Source organism: Triticum urartu, chromosome 6A (genome assembly GCF_056163025.1).
Source record: "Triticum urartu cultivar PI428250 chromosome 6A, HENAU_Tu73, whole genome shotgun sequence".
NCBI lineage: Eukaryota > Viridiplantae > Streptophyta > Magnoliopsida > Poales > Poaceae > Triticum > Triticum urartu.
Genome location: NC_141878.1, coordinates 306200053 through 306222475, shown reverse-complemented (window position 1 = coordinate 306222475; position 22423 = coordinate 306200053).

The following is a 22423-nucleotide window of genomic DNA, read 5'->3' as shown; positions in this document are numbered from 1 at the left end:
GACTTTCCTTGGCGTGGAAGGCAAGCTTGGCGATGCGGATATTCGAGATCTCCTACCATTGTAACCGACTCTGTGTAACCCTAACCCTATCCGGTGTCTATATAAACCGGAGGGTTGTAGTCCGTAGGCAATCATCTCCATACACGACAATCATACCATAGGCTAGCTTCTAGGGTTTAGCCTCCTTTATCTCGTGGTAGATCTACTCTTGTACTACCCCATCAATATTAATCAAGAAGGAGTAGGGTATTACCTCCATCGAGAGGGCCCGAACCTGGGTAAAACAAAGTGTCCCCTGCCTCCTGTTAGCATCCGGCCTAGACGCACAGTTCGGGACCCCCTACCCGAGATCCGCCGGTTTTGACACCGACATTGGTTCTTTCATTGAGAGTTCCTCTGTGTCGTCGCCTTTTGGCCCGATGGCTCCTTTGATTATCAACAACGACACGGTCCAGGGTGAGACTTTTCTCCCCGGACCGATCTTCGTCTTCGGCGGCTTCGCTCTACGGGCCAATTCGCTCAGCCACCTGGAGCAGATCGAAAGCTACGCCCCTGGCCATCAGGTCAGGTTTGGTAGCCTAAACTACACGGCTGACATCCACGGGGACTTGATCTTCGACGGATCCGAGCCACAGCCAAGCGCGCCGCACTGTCTCGATGGGCATGATATAGCTCTGCCCCCGGACAGTGTCCTGGAGGCCGCACACGCATCGGTTCCGACCCCTAACGCGGAGCCTATTGCGCCAATTGAGGGTGAGCGGTTGGACGTCACCTCGGGGGCTGCGATCCCGAAAGTGATCGAGCCGAACGCTAGCCCCGCACTCTGCACGACCCATGACTCCGAGGATCCGGACTCCTCCCCGGACTCCGAACCCCCCGCGCCCCTGCCCATCGAATCCGATTGGGCGCCGATAATGGATTTCACCGCCGCAGACATCTTTCAGCACTCGCCTTGTGGCGATATCCTGAACTCTCTTAAGTCTCTCTCTTTATTAGGAGAGCCCTGGCCGGACTACGGTCAGCGAAGGTGGGATACGGACGATGAAGAAATTCAAAGCCCACCCACCACCCACTTTGTAGCCATTGTCGACAATTTAAACGACGTGCTCAACTTCGACTCCGGAGACATCGACAGCATGGATGACGATGCAGGAGATACCGACGAACCAACGCCCATAGGGCACTGGACAGCCACCTCATCTCACGATGTATGCGTGGTGGATACTCCTAAAGGAAGCGACAACGAGAAAAAAGGGGATGGGACGGGAGATCGACCCCCCGAAAAGCAATCAAAGCATCGGCGTAAACGCCGACCCAAGCCCCGCCTCGATAAAAACCCAGCCATAGAGCAGGGCGAGCCGGTAGACGACGAGCAGGCCTTAGAGCAACCGTCCGAACAAGGAAACACGGATAGAGAAACCGAACATCCCTCCTCCGGTGAAAACGGCATTCCAGACGACCTCACACCGAATAAACCTATGGAGCAGAAGAATCTCCACGAGAGGCTCGTTGCAACTGCACGCAGCCTAAAGAAGCAGAAGCAGAAGCTAAAAACAGCGGAAGACGCACTCCGGATTAGAGGGAGCAAAGTAATCAATACCACAGATAAGTACAGCGACAGTCACCGCACTAAAAGCTATCCAAAAAGAAAGCTACTGCCTGAATTCAACGAAGAGGCCCTAGAGCCCTCGCATTCAAAAAATGAAAAAGCCACACGGTCGGATAGACGACCCCATAAAGCGGCAAGCGGCGCCGCACCTAAAATCGGCATGCGACCCACTTAAGGATGCGCATCATGGCCCAATCAGGTCCATCTATGGGCCAAGAAAACAAGCTCTCGTAAGCAACGCTACGAAGCCATCATCAGAATCCGGCACACCCAAATACAGGGGCGTCGCACACCCCCTATGTTTCACTGATGAGGTCCTGAACTATGAATTCCTAGAAGGATTCAAACCCGTAAACATAGAGGCATATGATGGAACAACAGACCCTGGAGTCTGGATCGAGGATTATATCCTCCACATACACATGGCTAGAGGAGATGATCTCCACGCCATAAAATATCTACCCCTTAAGCTTAAAGGGCCAGCCCGGCATTGGCTTAAAAGCCTTCCCGAGAACACAATTGGAAGCTGGGAAGAGCTCGAGGATGCTTTCCGAGCAAACTTTAAAGGGACTTATGTCCGCCCTCCGGATGCAGACGATCTTAGTCACATAACTCAACAACCCGGAGAATTAGCTCGGCAGTTCTGGAATAGATTCCTCACTAAAAAGAATTAGATAGTCGACTGTCCGGACGCCGAAGCCTTAGCAGCTTTCAGGCATAACGTCCGAGACGAATGGCTCGCCAGACACCTCGGCCAAGAAAAGCCAAGAACAATGGCCGCACTAACAAGCCTCATGACCCGCTTTTGTGCAGGAGAGGACAGCTGGTTGGCAAGGTGCAGCCCCAGCGACCCAAGTACATCCGAAACTAGGGATGGAAACGGAAAACCGTGACGCAACAGGGACCGTCACTGGACTAAGGAGAAAAATCCGAAGAGCACGGCAGTCAATGCCAGATTCAAAGGCTCACGACGAAATCAGGAAAAATTGCCCCCCCCAGGATAACAGGGACGATCCATCCAACCTAAATAAAATCCTGGACAGGATATGTCAGATACACAGTACTCTCGGGAAGCCTGCTAACCATACCTACAGAGACTGTTGGGTTTTCAAACAATCCGGCAGACTCAATGCCGAACACAAGGGGCTCGACACAACAAGCGAAGACGAGGACGAACCCCAAAAGCAGAGCACCAGGAAACAAAAGAACTTCCCACAAGAAGTAAAAACAGTGAACTCACTTCACATAACAAAACGTGCGGCGCCCGTAAAGGTACGCACCACATGGCCCATCCCCAAAGGGTCCTGCCACTGGTTGTCAAAACTGATCATCTTCGATCAGCTAGATTATTCTAGGAATATCAAGAATGTAGGCTGGGCTGCCTTGATACTCAATCCAATAATTGGCGGACTCCAGTTTTCAAATGTCCTTATGGATGGCGGCAGTGAACTAAACCTGATATATCAGGATACAATCCAGCACATGGGAATAAACCTAGCAAGAATCCACCGCAGCAAAACCTCCTTTCAAGGGGTAATACCTGGTCCGGACACCCATTGTACGGGTTTTCTCTGGCTCACAGTCACATTCGGCTCTGCCGATAACCTCCGCCGCGAAAAGCTGACCTTCCATATCGTCCCGTTTTCAAGTCGCTATCAAGCACTACTGGGACGCGAAGCTTTTGCTCGCTTTAACGCAATACCGCATTATGCATCTCTTACGCTTAAGATGCCCGGCCCAAGCGGAGGGCTGTGCGGCTGCTTTGACAGCCCCACAGCAAAATGGCCTCACCGGCCAAAAAACTTCGAAATAGGTCATTCAAGACCACGAACGCGGATAGACGAGTTTGGTGCAAAATCATCATTGATGCAAGCCTAGAAGTCATATACCCCCGCACTAGGGGCTCCACGCATATACAATAAGAGACAATAAAGCTCAATATATCTTACTTTATACTTTGTTTATTTTAAACTTTTTTCAGCACGACCCGTTTTCAACTCAGTTCCTCTCTTTTACAGATGAACGTCGTGCGGCGCCCGTCCAGGATACGGCACAACGGAGACACAGGCGCAGACGTGCAGTAGGGACCCGTCCTAAAGGATTCTTTTTAGATTAAGACCCTGCGTAAACCTTTTTTACTGTCTCTTGTTGCTACACATCCCCTGGTTTTTTCTTTCTGATATAACCAAGGAGGAAGCTGGCGTCTTGGCATGTGGCCACGTCAGAATTTTTGCACGTACCTGGACACTAGGGGCTTTTTTCATAAAGAGTGTTGTTTCGCCCGCACTCATAAAGACCGAACACCTTAGGGAGTGTTCGGCGTCCCGAGTTTTGGCACTATATGCATCAGCTCCGAATCATGTCTTTGGTCAAATGTTGGGTTGCCCGGCTCCTGAGTTCGGCTACCTTATGTTCCGCTCTATCGGCTAAGGTAGCACCAAGAGAACTACTGAGATTGTGCCCCCCGGTTCGGCCGGGCGAGCACCTCAGTAGAGAAAGCCGAAAACTGACTGTCATGATGTAGCGTCAGACTGGTCAGCCACTCGATGACCTATCGGAATCTATCGGATTCCTCCGCTTTAACAAAGGGCCGCTTCCCGGTCAGGCACATACGCGCCCCGAATTTGGACGAGCGCAGTCGCCACCAAGGAGCTACCTAAAGAGTCTCATTGTCAAACTCCTATGGCTAAGTGAAAGTGTTAAAGCATTATAGTCCGGTTGCCTCGCCCGCTGCGCTATCACCTCCTTTGTAGGACCAAGACGTTGGGTTAAGTGTGAAAATGCGTCTTCTACGAGCACCCCCGCACTATGTGCGTGGGGGCTGAAGCCAACGACTGCCATCTTTCAGATTCTATATATATATATATATATATATATATATATCTTAAAACGGCTGCACATGAGGGGTTCCCAATACTTGGAGGCACAAGTATAAAAAAGTCCACTACAGTTTATCAAAATACTACTTTTCAATTACATATGCTATCATAACATAGCATCTTTCGAGCACTACATCTCTATTACACGAGCGCCTTCAAGGACTTCCTGAAAATAGTGCTCGGAAGGTACTCGGCTTTTGTCCGAATCTCGGGACGCAACAAGGGTGGTATCCATCTCTGCCCAGTATGTCTTGACACGGGCAAGAGCCATCCTTGCGTCCTCTACGCATGCTGACCTCTTCATTGCATTAATACGCGGCACCGCTTCAAGGAATTGCTGCACCAAACTGAAATAACTCTTCGGCTCTGATCTCCCCGGCCACAGATGATCCATGACGTACTTCATGGCGAGTCCGGATAACCTATTCAGTTCGGCCCATTGAGCCAAACGATCATCCACTGCCAGTGGACGCTCTGGATTGTGAAACTGTGACAAGAAAAGCTTTTCCACTTCGCGATCTTTCTGATCTCGAAAGTGTTCGGTCGCATCAGCGGCACTCGCTGCCAAGTCCAGATAGGTGTCCTCCACACTCCACATCCGGTCCAACGGAGCAAACTTCAGATCACAAAACTTCCTTCGCAGCATAAAGGGCTTTCCAGCCGCAATCTGTTCGGCCTGACGCAGCTCCTCCTTCACAGCTCTCATCATAGAGCGAGCGTCCTTGGCATCGGCAACGGCCTTCTCTAAGTCCGTCTGTCTCGCCCGGTCTTCTTTCTCAGGAAGTTTGCAATGGTCTGCAGTGCTCTTTAACTTCTCGGCCATCTCGGCTATCTCTTCTTTGCTTCGGCAGTGAGCAGCCTGTTCGGCTCTCAGCCCTTCAAGGGCCTTCTCGGCAGCGGCATCGCTTTTTCTGGCTTGCTCCTTAGCTCGGGCAAGTTCTGCCCTAAGATTCGCCACGGCGGCCGTACCATCTGCGTCAAGCACACACATTGTAAGACACTGGCATGAAGCTCCTCTTACCTGATGCCGCCCGAAGAATTACATACCTTGAGCCTCATCAAGCCGCTTGTTGACAGGCGCGATGTCGGCATCTGCCACGTCCAGTTGCCGCTTTAGTTCGGCCACATCATCAGTTCGGCTTGATTATGGACACCTCGCCACCTACATTCAAAGGCGACATCTTAGACCTGGGATTATGATCCTCTGCATGCCGTCATTTCTTGACAACGCGCAGAGTCTCAGGGGCTACTATCTACACAGGGCGCATCTTACTTATGTGCAACTGACAAAAGTGTGCATTATCTAATGTACCTCAAAACCCGTCAGTAAACTTTTGACGGCCTCATGCAATTCGCTTTCTACGGACGAAATCCTTTCAATCACCGTGCCCATCAATGCACGGTGCTCCTCTGAGATAGAAGCTCGCCCCAGCAGAATCTTTAGCTCCTCCGGCCGAGCACCAGACGGTGCCGGACTTGTCCTATGGCCTCTTTCGAAGGCCGGACGCGGAGAACCTCGGGGGGCCGCACAGCCACCTTCCGCCCCTGCCGGATTTGGAGAAACCCTCCGCGACGACACCTCAGGGTCGCCCGCCTCTCTAGGCGGCACGGTAGGGGGAGGCGTCCCGCTCTCCATCATCTCCGGAAGAAGATCCCCCGAAGACGAGCTCTGCTGAGAAGGGCTGAGGTCCAAGCTATAAGGTAAAATTTCGGTTAATCTTCTCAGATATAAATCAACCTGTCCGTCTTAACTATCAGCCGGTTTAACAACCTGCCGGTTTACCATCTGACTTAGCACCAACCGGTTTACCACCTGTCTTAACACCTGCCGGTTTACCACCTGCTTTAACACCTGCCGGTTTACCACCGGCTTTAACACCTGCCGATTTACTAAGTCCCAGCCGGGTTATAACTCCGGCCGAATCATACCGCGGGGTATATCCCGAACATTAGCCCCCAATTTAATTTGGATTTATCCATGTTAAACTAATCATAATCATCTTTAAGTCATTGTCACTTCTTTCTTCTAGAAGATCCGGGTCAATAGGACAGCTTCACAATCAATTTGCTGACATTGTCTTGTCACGGATAAATATTGTGAAGAATAACTCCTTTAACTCACCTCCCAATGCTCTTATATGCCTATCACTTGTAGCCCCCAAGCTTAAGAAGGTAGCATAGCAACAACTTTTAGACTTGCTTTAATATGAATGTCACGAGCTTGAAGAAATCCAGGTTGTTCATCCCAATCACTAGTCAGAACTGAGTATTCCACATATGTAGCCCCCAAGTGTCGGGTTGCCATGCTTGCAGCAACCTGGGACTTGAAATTGCCTTATGCTTATAAAAACTTCAACCAGTGTAGCCCCCAAGGGCCGGGTCATTATGCAATAATGAGCAGGGACTTTATAGATATGATCATGTAAACTTGAACAGCAACGTGTAGCCCCCAAGGGCCGGCTCAGTAAGACAATATTGAGCTGGGACTTTATATATACCTCATTGAGAATAACATTATATGATGTAAACCCCATCATGGGGCTTGAACCTACGTCCACAAGGTTGAGAGCTTTGTGCTTTACCAACTGAGCAGTGGATCCTTCAATAATAGATGAAAATTTGTGTACCTTGAATTGTTGACATCAGTAATTGGTAGCCCCCAAGGGCTGTCTCATTATGATTTTATGAGTCGGATCTTCAATAAGTGAGCAAATAATGAATGTGCATTAGCCCCCAAGTGCCATGGTGCATGCTGGCAGTGACATGGGACTTGCATATTCGGTGTAATCTCAATTTGAATAATATAGCCCCCAAGTGCCGAGTCGTAAGCCTGCAGCGACTTGGGACTATTCCTTCAATTGTAGAATAAATCATATCCATTGATAATATGATAGTCATTGCGCGAAAGCGACTTTGAAAACCTTAATCATAATAATTGCTATTGATAACCATAATAAAATCCAGCCATGTTGGCTATTAAAGATTTGAATAATATGACCCGGTTTAAAAAATCGGTTCGTGCCATATAAGTTGGTATATCCATGCACATATGATACATGCTATGATGATGTAATGATAATGCAACGTATGTTGCAATATAAGATGATGTATATGTATGATCAAGAGGCTTTAAGCTATGGTTCGGATACGACCAGAACCCCGATGTAGTCATAATTGTGGCATTACGCCGATCAAGAGGTGTAGCTATGGTTCGAATACGACCAAGCCCCCAAGTGATTTCCCTAGTGCCCTTATGCCTATCAGGAGGTGTAACTATGGTTCGAACCCATAGCTCCCAAGTGATTTCCCTGGTGGCCTTATGCCTATCAAGAGGTGTAGCGATGGTTCGGATACGACGAAGCCCCCAACTGATTTCCCTGGTGGCTTTATGCCTATCAAGAGGTGTAGTGATGGTTTGGATACGACCAGAGCCCCCAAGTGATTTCCCTGGTGGCTTTAAGCCTATCAAGAGGTGTGACTATGGTTCGAACATAGCCCCCAAGTGATATTGTGAGCTGTGCTCAAGGGATACCCATGTTTGAGCTGTGCTGTGCAGCAGACTCTCTTTGGCCCCTTATGATAATATTGGCTTGATAGCCGGATTTACCGAAATAACCAGAGTTGTGCTCTTATGATAATATTGGCTTGATATCCGGATCAAGAGTTGTAGCTATGGTTCGAATATGACCATGCCCCCAAATGATACTGTGAACTGTGCTCAAGGGGCACCTATGTTTGAGCTGTGCTTTTGCAACAGACTCTCTTTGGTCCCTTTATTTTTTCCTGGGAACTCGAACTTGCGAGAGATTATTCTTTTTGAACCGGAAATTCTTAAACCGAATATTGAGAGCTTCAAAGCTTTGTGGGAGACAACTTTCCCTTGAGCCGGATTTTAAACCGGAATCCTTCTTTTTAAGCCAAAAATTTTCTGACGGCCTTTAAATTTGCACCAATATGGTGGTTTAGGGTCGTACATCAGATAACTTTGCAAGCTGGAGTAATTGCTCTTTTAAAGAAAGCAATATATAATATAAAAATATACTAGATGGATTTCACCTGATATGCCAGGCTAGTATTTATCCACCGCGGAGTTAACGATCACCATGGTGAAGCGGAAATCAATCATGGGTGAATCCGCCGTAGGAGCAGACAGATGAGTCAGCCGCGATATTATAGGCCGGTGCGGACGGGCTAGTTGTCCTCCACGTTGTAAACCGGTGCGCATGCGTGAACCGGCCATCCTTTCATCAGGTAATGTGACACAGAGGAAAACACCGTTGTAGAACGTTGTCAGTGCGTGCTTTATACCCGCAATATAACAATAATTTTTCCTATATATAAAAACACCAATAGGAGAGTGTAATGGTGCTCAGAGGAATTTAAAATGTCCTGATAAAATATACATAAGAGGGATAACACCTGATTTTGTTTTTGTCGGACGAACACAGATGCTGGTGCCATATAATACTAAATAGTACATGCACGTTGAGCTCCGCTGATGTGATGTAGAATAACATCCACGTGACCCTCTGTTGTAACACCTGATTTTTTTCACTGTAGCATCGGGAATTGCCCTTTATTAGCAGTCAAACACTCATTTCTTTTTCCTGAACCCCCAGGACCGCCCAAGCAGCAGTCAATGCGTTAGGCAGCCAGCAAGGCCAAAGCGGGGAGCAGGCAGAAAGCTGAGCAGGAATGAGCGGGTGAAGACAAAGCAAGGGAGAGACGACCGACGACTCAAGGCAAAAGTGATCGTGTGGCGCAGCCGGTTCAATGATGTGGCTCCCTGCGGTGTTTTAGAAACGAAGGTCGGCGGCTCTCGTAGCGGCACGAGGTGCATGCCACGGCGACGGAGGATGGGCGGTCGATGAGTTGCCAGCGAGTTGAAGTGAAGGACACGACCGTCCCATCCCTGACACGGCGGGTCAACCATGAGGGTACGACCGGCCATCCTTGATGCAACGGTTTAAGCGTGACAGGGCGGTTTAAACGCAAGATCACGACCGGCCCAAAGTAGCATGAAACATGGTGACTCAGAGGCGATGGCGCAGGCCAGCTGTGGCTAAGGGCCAGTTCAAGGCACGGCAGCAAAGTGGAGTAATGCGACTCAGTGGCCGCGGAAGCAGGTCATCGAGGCACCGGCGGGTCAACAACAGCCATGGGCTCCGAGTCCGGGTTGTTAGCTGCATCTGAGTGGAGTTTGTAGGGGCCTTGGCGCAGAAGCGGCGGCTCTGCCGTGGGCGGCTCGCAGGCGAGGCGTGCCGGCACGACCATGAAATAAGCAGACGACCGAGCAGGCGAAGGCGATGGTGGCTCGAGCTCGACCGGGGCCGGCCAAGGCGAATGGTGGAGCGGGCAAAGGCAACGTCTGCTCGGAGAGGAGGCAGAGGTGGCAGAGGACCACGGCGGGTCGATGTGGCGGCAGAGCCGACCGCTGATGCGTGGTTTGACGGCAGCAGTGCATGGTCAAAGCGAGCGGCGGGTTAAAGACTGCACGTAGAGGCGCCGCGGTGCAAAAAAACCAGCAAGCGGAACCACAACGGTTGAGAACACAGGCTGGATGACGAAGAGCAACAGTCCGGGCCGACTCAAAGCGGCAGAGTCGACGAAGTGGCAGACCGGCCCACGCACAGCAGAGATGACTCGGCGAAGGCGGGTCAACGCAGTGGCTCATGGCTGAAGCGAGGTGGAGCGGCTCGCGGCCGTGTTATAACTCGGCTGTGATTCGACAACGGTCGGATGTTGCAGATGCCGCGGCGCTGCTCCAAGCAGCGCTACGGCAGCTCAACGCGCTATAGCGGAGCAAGGCAGAGATGCTCGACGGCAGGGGCACTCAGCGGTTTTGGCGGCTTGGAAGGAGGGAGTGAAGGTGGCGGCGCTAGGGAAGCCAGCTCAGCGCCCGTGAGGGCAAGCGCAAGAGGCGAGGGGAAGACGCGGGCGTGGTAAGGCCAGCGGGTGGTTCGGCCGAGATAGAGGGGCGCCGGTGACTTGCCACGCGCGGGGCGAGCTCGGCCACGAGCGGATTGGCGCCGGGGTCGGATCAACGTGGCGCGTCCGTTGAGCGGAAGATGACGGCAGCTCGGTGATTGGATGACGTGGAAGGGGCCCTGGAACGCTCACGACGGTCCACCCGGGCTCACAGCGCCGGCAGTGGCATGATGCTTTAAAAGCGGGGGCGAGGTACACCGGCAAGCTCCTGGCAGAGGTACACGGCAGGTGAAGCCACAGATTCAGCGGAGGAGGTTCGATGCAGCGAATCCGGGCTGACGCGGCACCGGCGTCTCATGGAGCGGTAGTCTGAATCTACGGCTGGCTGACGGCCCTTGCAGGCGGCCACAGCGGAACTCATAGTGAACCGGTGATGATGGCGGGGTTCGTGGCGAACCGGCAGGTGACTCAACGGCAAAGGCGGCCGTTGGAGCAGCAGGGCGGTGTTTCCTTGAGGCCGCAAACGCGCCGGTTTAACTTGAAGGCGAGGCGAGGCTGATAGACCGGCATTTGTGAGTTGGAGCAACAAAATGGGACTTCGGCAGCGAGTCACAACAGTTCGACGACAGCAGCTGAAGCAAGCCGCGCTGGCGAGGACAACCCGGCGGCGTGGCTGCGGGTCTCAGTTGCGGGGCACTTGAAGTGAGCTGAGACGGCCGGCGGGCACTCGAAGTGTAAGCCAATCAGAGCAGGCGCGGGAATGACTTGGGGATGGAAACAGAGCCCGAGCTCCCAGCTTGCCGGCGTTGAGCACTCTGCACTTCTGACCTTCTAGTTTTGGAAACTGGAAATTGATTCGATCTGGCATAGGTTAATTATGCAAGAGAAATGCCACATCCAATTTTCACTAGAATTCACTGTATTGAGCAATCGGACATAGGAGGCCGTATTCAGCACGTATCTGTCCTGACATGTGGCGTGACCCAATAGCAGTAGTCGAAGATGATTTTTGGCCTTTTCACCGGTCCCTAGGAAATTTTACGGCCTTGCAGCGAAAATTTGATCTGGTCCGATGAATCGCCTGGTCGAGCGTAGCAGCGTACACAGATACAACCCTAACTCTTGATCCAATCTTGTATCTGTCGTTCCAACTGTTGGTCAATGACGTAAATCCTTCCATGCCAACGGCAAAAAACTTCATAGGAACAATGCCGGCTCTGCATCATCGGGATGATCTCGAACTTCTAGAACCCTAGGAAAAATCCCTCCAAGAACTCAACACCACCGTGCGCGTGCCCCACGGTGGGCGCCAACTGTTGTAGAATCGTTACGACAGATGTCCTAGTGAGAGGACTTAGTCTTGAGGCCAACGCATCTATGTGGTACCTTGAGAGGGGTTGAGTGGCATCGAGAGACACAACGCAAGACAAAGGTTTAGACAACTTCAGGCCCCGGGAAACATCATCCGGTAACAACCCTACGTGTTGTTTGAGGCTATCTCTCATTATGACCATGAGGAAGTCGCCGTAAACCGGCTCTCCCAGTTAACCCTAACCCTTTAAGATTGTTTCTTCTTACTTGCCCCTCTTTGTGGAGCCCTCCCCCTCCTTATATATGTTGAAGGGGCGGGTTACATGTAGAGTCCAACTCGGACTTAAGACTTAACTATTATGACTCCTCTTCTTGGGCTTCTTAACATCTTAGGCTTCATAATGTCTCGGGCTTCATAACTCCTGGCAACCCAGTTACCACTGCGTGCCGGGAGTTAACTGGTGCCGGTTTAAGATGGTCTGCAGGGAGTTAACTGGTGCCGGTTTAAGATGGTCTACCTGTTAAAGAATGTCTGCTGAATTATCATCTGACTTAACTCCCGTCTTAACTGTCAGCCGGTTTAACAACCTGCCGGTTTACCGTCTGAGTTAACTGCCTATTTTACCTGTCCGTCTTAACTGTCAGCCGGTTTAACAACCTGCCGATTTACCGTCTGACTTAACACCAACCGGTTTACCACCTGTCTTAACACCTGCCGGTTTACCACCTACTTTAACACCTGCCGGTTTACCACCTGCTTTAACACCTGCCGGTTTACTAAGTCCCAGCCGGGTTATAACTTCGGCCGAATCATACCGGGGGGTATATCCCTGACACTAGGGGAGGGGGGCGTGACCCCTCTTTCCCTCTCCCACCCCCTCTCCTTCCTTCCCCATCCTAGTAGGACTAGGAAAGGAGGAATCCTACTCCTACTAGGAGGATTCCTCCACCCCTTGGCGCGCCCTCTCCACAGATTTCCACCTCGGTCATATCATTGTACAACTTAGATGAAGCCCTGCATCGATAACTTCATCATCACCACCATCACGTCGTCATGCGGACGAAGCTCTCCCTCGACACTCAGTTGGATCTAGAGTTCGTGGGATGTCACCGAGCTAAACATGTGCAGATCACGGAGGTGCGATACTTTCGATGCTAGGATCGGTCGGATCGTGAAGACGTATGACTACATCAACTGTGTTGTCATAACGCTTCCGCTTATGGTCTACGAGGGTACGTGGACAACAATCTATCCCCTCTCGTTGCTATGCATCACCTAGATGGATCTTGCGTGTGCGTAGGAATTTTTTTGAAATTACTGCATTACCCAACAGTGGCATTAGAGCCAGGTCTATGCGTAGATGTTATATGCACGAAGAGAACACAAAGGAGTTGTGGGAATGGGTATATACATATTGCTTCCCGTCACTAGTTGATTCTTGATTCAGCGGTATTGTTGGATGAAGCGGCTTAGACCGACATTACGTGTATGCTTACACGAGACTGGTTCTACCGACGTGCTTCGCACATAGGTGGCTAGTGGGTGTCAGTTTATCCAACTTCAGTTGAATCGGATTCAATAAATAGGGTTCTTTCTGAAGATCAAAAAGCAATCACTATACCGCGTTGTGGTTTCTGATGCGTAGGTAAGAACGGTTCTTGCTAAGCCCGTAGCAGCCACGTAAAACTTGCAACTACAAAGTAGAGGACGTCTAACTTGTTTTTGCAGGGCATGTTGTGATGTGATATGGTCAAGACATGATGCTAAATTTTATTGTATGAGATGATCATGTTTTGTAACAGAGTTACCGGCTATTGGCAAGAGCCATATGGTTGTCGCTTTATTGTATGAAATGCAATCGCCATGTAATTTCTTTACTTTATCACTAAGTGGTAGTGATAGTCGTAGAAGCAATAGTTGGCGAGACAACAATGATGTATCGATGGAGATCAAGGTGTCACGCCGGTGACGATGGTGATCATGACGGTGCTTTGGAGATGGAGATCAAAGGCACAAGATGATGATGGCCATATCGTATAACTTATATTGATTGCATGTGATGTTTATCCTTTATGCATCTTATTTTGCTTAGTTCAGCGGTAGCATTATAAGATGATCTCCCACTAAACTTCAAGGTATAAGTAGTCTCCCTGAGTATGCACCGTTGCTACAGTTTGGCGTGCCGAGACACCATGTGATGATTGGGTGTGATAAGCTCTACGTTCATATACAATGGGTGCAAGCCAGTTTTGCACACGCAAAATGCTCGGGGTATACTTGACGAGCCTAGCATATGCAGATATGGCCTTGGAACATTGACACCGAAAGGTCGAGCATGAATCATATAGTAGATATGATCAACATAGTGATGTTCACCATTGAAAACTAGTCCATCTCATGTGATGATCGGACATGGTTTAGTTGATATGGATCATGTGATCACTTAGATGATTAGAGGGATGTGTATCTAAGTGGGAGTTCTTAAGTAATATGATTAATTTAACTTTAATTTATCATGAAGTTAGTACCAGATAGTGTTTTGCATGTCTATGTTGTTGTAGATAGATGGCCCGTGCTGTTGTTCCGTTGAATTTTAATGCGTTCCTAGAGAAAGCTAAGTTGAAAGATGATGGTAGAAATTACACGGACTGGGTCCGTACCTTGAGGATTATCCTCATTGCTGCATAGAAGAATTATGTCCTGAAAGCACCGCTGGGTGACAAACCCGCTGTAGGAGCAACACTAGATGTTATGAAAGTCTGGCAGAGCAAACCTGATGACTACTCGATAGTTCAGTGTGCCATGCTTTACGGCTTAGAACCGGGACTTCAACGATGTTTTGAGCTTCATGGAGCATATGAGATGTTTCAGGAGTTGAAGTTGATATTTCAAGCAAATGCCCGGATTGAGAGATATGAAGTCTCCAATAAATTCTACAGCTGCAAAATGGAGGAGAATAGTTCTGTCAGTGAACATATAATCACAATGTCTGGGTACCTCAACCACTTGACTCAGCTAGGAGTTAATCTTCCTGATGATAGTGTCATTGACAGAGTTCTTCAATCACTGCCACCAAGCTACAAGAGCTTTGTGATGAACTATAATATGCAAGGGATGGATAAGACAATCCCCGAGCTATTCACAGTGCTAAAGGCTGTAGAGGTAGAAATCAAGAAGGAGCATCAAGTGTTGATGGTCAACAAGACCACTAGTTTCAATAAGAAGGGCAAAGTGAAGAAGAGGAACTTCAAGAAGAACAGCAAGCAAGTTACTTCTCAAGTGAAGAAGCCCAAGTCTGGACCTAAGCCTGAGACTGAGTGCTTCTACTACAAAGGGACTGGTCACTTGTGGCGGAACTGCCCCAAGTATTTAGCGGATAAGAAGGATGGCAAAGTGAAAGGTATATTTGATATACACTACTGCAAGATACTGCTAACGCGACACTATGATCAGAGACCCTTTGCCGAAACTGTGTCCGATGCAATAATCGCAAACGGTGGTGATAAAAAACCGTCAAAAAAGGTGCAAAACATTTGCGAGGGAGGATGCATCAGACACGGTTCAGATTTTATTTGCGTGTGCGATGCAGGACACATAGTTAATCCGTTCGAACTGTTTGCGATGAGGGAGAACAACAGAAACGGGCAGACATATGGTTATGATCTATCCATCCATGCCCCTTTTGTAATTATAGAGTGACCTAGCATGTCTTAATCTTGCTCTACTTTTGCTATAAAATGTTCCTGGAAGATTGTTTACATTTTAATCAATTTTGTCATGGCTATTGTTAGTGATCCATACATGCTATGAACTTTCTCTTGCCATGGTTAGCTTCTTGAACATGTCATCTTCCTGATGGTATGCTTGTTTTGTCACGCAATGCTTTTTGGTGAGTGATTTGAGCTCACAAAGTTGCCTTCATAATTCTGTTTATGCCATCATATCTTTTGTGCCTGTTTTGGCTCATGAAACTGTTAATAGAACTTGCTATGTTAATAAAACTGTTTATGCCATCATAGAACAAAAGTCTAAAACTGTTAATAAAACTTTCTATGTTTACATGGGTGCCATCATATCTTCTGTGCCTTTTTTGGCTCATGATTAGTAAGGGACTTTTGTTCTATGCATTTAGTAGAATCATTCCATGCCTTTATTTGCTCTGATATGTTCTTGTAACATGTTGTTTGCTAGCTCTAAATATGGCTTCCTGATGTTATTTCTGGCATGTTAGTATTTTCACTTAGTCTGTGAAGTTGATATCTTTTGCACTTTTGCCATGCTTGTTTGAACCTGCTCTTTTGTGAATTAGCCGTAGCTTAGTGTCATGCTTTGTCAAGCATCTGGAGTACATCACTCCCATATACTTTCTTGTTATGCTGGAGTGCAGTAGCTTAGTTCCTTGTTGCATTCTCGTTGGCATCGTGTTGTTAATCGCAGAATTGTGCCATTCTTGTTTTGCTTGCCATTTGCAAACCGTGCATCCGTTTCTGGTGATCTTTATATCGATTTCAACCGGAATCATCTCATCTTTCTAGCAGCACACTTGGTTTTCCAAGTTGATGCCTTGTTCAATCTTTCCCTTTCGAAGCACGCATATGCATTGCATATCATGTCTTGCGTATCATGCCATGTTTTGCATCATGTTGCTTGTGCATTGCACCGTGATTGATTGTTGGTCCTTTCATTGTGTTCCTGCTTTGGGTTGAGCCGGGAGACGAGTACGTGATCAAGGAACCTGTTGAGTACGTTAACGAGGATCAAGCTTTCGACAACTCTGAGAACTTTGCAGGGAAGATGACCATACCCTCAAAATTACTTCTATCTTTGCTTGCTAGTTGTTCTCTCTATTGCTATGCCATGCTACCTTCCACTTGCTATATCATTGCCTCCCATATTGCCATGTCAAACCTCTAACCCACCATTCCTAGCAAACCGTTGTTTGGCTATGTTACCGCTTTTCTCAGCCCCTCTAATAGTGTTGCTATTGCAAGTGAAGTTGAAGTTTGTTCCTTGTTGGAACATGGATATTGTTGGGATATCATTAGTATCTCTTATTTACTTTAATGCATGTATATACTTGGTAAAGGGTGGAAGGCTCGGCCTTATGCCTGGTGGTTTGTTCCACTCTTGCCACCTTAGTTTCCGTCATACCGGTGTTATGTTCCTTGATTTTGCATTCCTTACACGGTTGGGTGTTATGGGAACCCCTTGACAGTTTTCTTTGAATAAAACTCCTCCAGCAAGGCCCAACCTTGGTTTTACCTTTTGCCACCTAAGCCTTTTCCCCTTGGGTTCCGCGGACTCAAGGGTCATCTTTATTTTAAACCCCCAGGCCAGTGCTCCTGCCAGTGTTGGTCCAAACTAGAGCCCCTTGCAGCGCCACCTCGGGGAAACTTGAGGGTTGGTTTTAGTTGTACGGATTGCTTATCCGGTGTGCCCTGAGAACGAGATATGTGCAGCTCCTATCGGGATTTGTCAGCACATTTGAGCGGCTTTGCTGGTCTTGTTTTACAATTATCGAAATGTCTTGTAACCGGGATTCCGAGTCTGATCGGGTCTTCCTAGGAGAAGGAATATCCTTCGTTGACCGTGAGAGCTTGTGATGGGCTGAGTTGGGACACCCCTGCAGGATTTTGAACTTTCGAAAGTTGTGCCCGTGTGTGTTGCCGTGATGGTCTCTTTTTGGGAGAGTCCGGGAAGAGAACACGGTCTTGTGTTATGCTTGAATGTATGTAGTTTCAGGATCACTTCTTGATCACTTATAGCTTCTCGACCGTGCTTTGCTTCTCTTCTCGCTCTCTTTTGCGCATGTCAGCCACCATATATGCTTAGTGCTTTGCTCCAGCTCCACCTCACTACCCTTTCCTACCCTTAATCTTAAATAGTCTTGATCTCGCGGGTGTGAGATTGCTGAGTCCTCATGACTCACAGATACTTCCAAACAGATGCAGGTGCCGATGATGCCAGTGCAGGGGATGCTACCAAACTCAAGTGGGAGTTCGACGAAGACTTGGGTCACTATTATGTTTCCTTTCCTGATGATCAGTAGTGGAGCCCAGTTGGGACGATCGCGAATCTAGCATTTGGGGTTGTCTTTCTTTATTTTGGTTCCGTAGTTGGACCTTTGATTGTACCTTGGATGATGTATGTTTGTTTATGTATTGTGTGAAGTGGCGATTGTAAGCCAACTCTTTATCCCTTCCTTAATCAGTACATGGGATGTGTAAAGATTACCCCTCTTGCGACAGACCTACCATGCGGCTATGCCTCTAAGTCGTGCCCCGACATGTGGGAGATATAGCCGCATTGTGGGTGTTACAAGTTGGTAATCAGAGCATTCCCCTACTTAGGAGCCCCCTGCTTGATCAAATCGCTGACATTGTTGAGTCTTGAAAAAAATGTTTTGAGTCTTAGGATTATATATATCGGAGAGTAGGATTCTTTTTACTCCTCAGTCCCTTTGTCGCTCTGGTGAGGCCTCCTGACATAGAGTTTTGACTCTTCTCTCCTCAAATTTCAGGATTTTTTTAGGATCACGCGGGTATCTTGGAATCATTCCGATGGTTTTGTGACGAGAACATTGTTCTTGGTGCCTCCTGACATTTAGGGGTTGTGGAACTGTCCCGGGGAGTTGAGCTCCGAGGTGTTGTCGTCACAATTTTATCATTGCAGTTCTGGAATACCTGAGTTCACCGACATCAAAAATCTCTTTTATGTAGTTGTTGGTGAGATAACCTCGACGTCACCTAGTACTGGGGTGGGAGTTCGGGAGTATTGCCATAACTCGTATAACGAATGCTTTTCGAAGGTTGAGGTAGATGATTTCCGAAGGTTTCTTGGTTATGTGTTGAAGGATGGATACAGCTGGATGTAGGATTTGCTAGTTTTGGGTGAGATATTATGCTTCCCCTGTAACCCCAACACCTGATTGCATAACCAGAAAGTTTCGGGAGTTTCATAGGTGGAAATTCAAGTAGCTCTAGTATTTCCTCCCGCAGATATTTGGTTTGTGATTGGGTAATCCTTACTACTTATTTGTTCATATCCGTACTTGGTTGCTTTATTTCATCTACCTTTATCTAAGTGGCTTCTCAACTTAATGGAAGTGTGATGATTTACTTTGGAATTCATTCGTTCATCCTTGTTCGAATGTTAAGACTTTATGTTGCATTTTCGATCCATTGATTCAGCTTGAATATCTGTTTTTCAAGATGCTAACGGATGTCAACCTCTTCAGGATGGCTCCTCAAACGCTTCAGACTCTGGACCATCCGCCACCACCTCCACCTCCGGAGGCATGGCGAGCTATCATGGTAGCCACCAACGCCAACACTCAGATGCTTTTGCAACTCTTGCAAGAGCGCAAACAAGGGCAAGGAAACCAAGGAAATCAAGGCCAAGGAAACAATCAACCTCAGTTTGCTACCCTCAACCAGTTCCTCGCAAACCTGCCGAAGTCCTTCTGCAACTGTGTCAAGGCCACAGACGCCGACGACTGGCTTGTGGATATCTGGAAACATTTTGAGTGTAGCAATGTCAGGCCTGAGGATTTTGTCAAGTTTGCTTCGCTTCAACTCAAGGACTAAGCTGCTGAGTGGTATCAACAATACAGAGATTCCAGAGGAGGTCGTGTGATTACCTGGAATGATTTCCGCCGAGACTTCAAAGCTCATCACATTCCACAAAGTGTTGCTGAGAGCAAGCGTGAGGAGTTCCGCAATCTCAAGCAAGGCAGCATGTCCGTGTATCAATACAATATCCAGTTTCAGAAACTTTCTCGCTTCGCTAAACAAGACGTTCCTAATGAGAAGAGTATGATTTATCAATTCAGAGGTGGCCTCAGAGAAGATCTGCAATTATCTCTCGTGCTTCTTAGGACGACTAAGTTTGATGAATTCTACAACATGGCACTAAAGCAAGAAGCTACTCAGCTCAAGTGTTAGGCATCCAATAAGAGAGTCAGGGATGAAGTTCAATCTTCTTCTTCATCACAAGTGCAGCTAAGCAACAGAAGTTCTGGTTGCCTCCTCCTCCTCCGTTTCGTTAGCCTTATCAACAGAAGAGTAAAGGTGGCAATGGATCTTCCCACCCACCCAACCCAGGCTATCAGAACAAAGGTCAGTCTCATACTCCAAGGTCAACTGCTCCTTATCACCGGCCGCTCCCAGAGGTTAGTTGCAACAAGTGTCAGCAGAAAGGGCATTGTGCAAACAAATGCTTCAACCAAAGGCGCCTTCCACCTCCTCCTGTGAGATCTTCCAGCAATGCAGTGGTCAAGCATAATCCCAAGCATGCTAAGGTCAACATGATGAGCACAGCTCAGGCAGAGGACTCTTCAGAAGTGATCATGGGTAACTTTCCAGTTAACTCTATTCCTGCAAAAGTTCTTTTTAACACTGGTGCATCGCATTGTTTCATGTCAACATCATTTGTCTCAAAGCATGACTTCGTTTCGGAAATGTTGGGAAAACCCATGGGAGTGGTTTCTCCGGGCAAGTCTATGAGGGCTACCACGATGATCCTGGATGTTTCCATCAAGATGGGTGACTATACATTTCTGTCTTCTCCAATGGTTCTTGGTGACTCGGATATTGATCTAATTCTCGACATGGACTGGCTTTCTAAGCACAAGGATCAGCTTGATTGTGCTGCCAGACAAATTCAATTGACACACTCTTCTAAGGATGTGATCATCTATGCCGCTCGTGATGATACCATTCGACTGTTTTCTCTCAATGAGAAGGGTGAGTTGAATGCCATCTCTCAGATTCTAGTCGTTTGTGAATATCAAGACGTGTTTCTAGAAGAGCTTCCAGGAATGCCTCCTCACTAGCCACTTGATTTCGTTATCGATCTTGATCCTGGCACGGAACCTGTTTGCAAACGTCCTTACAAGCATGGACCAGAGGAGTTGAAGGAGTTGAAGAAACAACTCGATGAACAAGAGCGCATGGGTCTAATCAAACCGAGTTCATCTCCATGGGGTTGTGTTGTTCTTTTTGTCAAGAAGAAGGATGGAATGGAACGACTCTGCGTCGACTACCGCCCATTGAACAAGAAGACTATAAAGAACAAGTATCCACTTCCCAACATCATTGAGCTATTCGAGCAACTTAAAGGTGCTCAAGTTTTCTCCAAGCTTGACCTCCGTATGGGTTATCATCAGATTCGCATTCATGAGAAAGATATCCCCAAGACAGCATTTAGAACAAGCTATGGTTCTTATCAATATATTGTCATGTCTTTCGGCCTTGTCAATGCTCTCCAACATTCTCTCGCATGATGAACTTCATCTTCAACCCTTACACAAATGATTTCGTCCTGGTGTATCTCCATGATATTTTGGTCTTTTCCAAGAATAAGGAGGATCATGCCAAGAATTTGAGATTGGTGTTGGACAAATTCAGAGAGCATCAATTCTATGTGAAGTTTTCCAAGTGTGAGTTCTGGCTTGACGAATTTCTTTACCTTGGTCATATCATCTCCGCCAAAGGCATCGCTGTTAATCCTAAGAAGGTGTCTGCAATTGTGAATTGGGAACTGTAGGGGATATTACTACTAGAGGTAAACCGGCCTTATGTAGTCGGGTTGACTCCTTGAAGATTAGAAGCCCGTAAAGATGCAAGGATGATGGCGCTTCATGGAGGCCCAAGGCCCGAAGGCGGGTTATAGCGTGTAAATGTAAACCGGCTTAGTCATGTAACTTGTATTGTAAGATAGGAAGGATAGAGACTGGACTGGATACGTTTATGATCTGGCTTCGGGACTCTGTAAACTGGCGGGCGTCAACCTATGTATATAAGGGACAACCCGGCAGCGGTTTAGGGACAACAACTCGAGAGCGAGACAAAGCGGATTCACTCCCTGTCCTTCGAAACCCGAGCAATACCAATCACAACTAGACGTAGGCTTTTACCTTCCTCGAAGGGGCTGAACTAGTATAAAATTCCTCGTGTCCCCTTGTCCGGTTTAACCCCTTAAAGCTAACCCGTAGCGATGGCTCCATGACTAAGTCCTTTCACAAGGACATCTACTGTGACAAACCCACGACAGTTGGCGCCCACCGTGGGGCTATCGCATGATGGTTTTGAGTTCTTGAAGGGCAACTTCGATGGACTTAAGGGACACGCTGTGGGCCGGATGACAAAGAGTCGTCGCAGCAAGCTCTACATCGACAACGCAGGATGGGGTACCGAGGCCGATTCAATCGAATACGGGTACCAGGTCCCCTTTGGTGGGATTCACGTCTTCATCGGCAAGATCGGCGAACCGGCCCCTGAGCCGGACATCTACACCGACATCATCAAAACGGCTCGGTGTGCAAGTTCTTCGCCGGTTCAGCCCGAGGCAAGGCATGTTTTCGTGGGTGTCATCCATGGATCGAGGTACGATGACAGACCGGTGTCCGATGGAGAGACCGTGGTCTGTTCTGATGATGAGTCTTCTGGAGAGACCGAATCACTTTAACAGTTGCAGGACGGCCGGATTGATGGAGGATCCGAGGGAAACAGTATTCCAGAGTCCCCTGGTCTGCCAAACCGGGCCGCCATCTTCATGGCCGGCACACAATCGGCGCTTCATTCATCTAGCGCCGCGGCAATGCTCTCCGGTTCAACAACAGCAACACCAGCAGGGGCAGGAAGCTCAGCACCGCCTCCAGCCCAAGTCCTGTCTGATTTGTTCGACGCTTTGGCA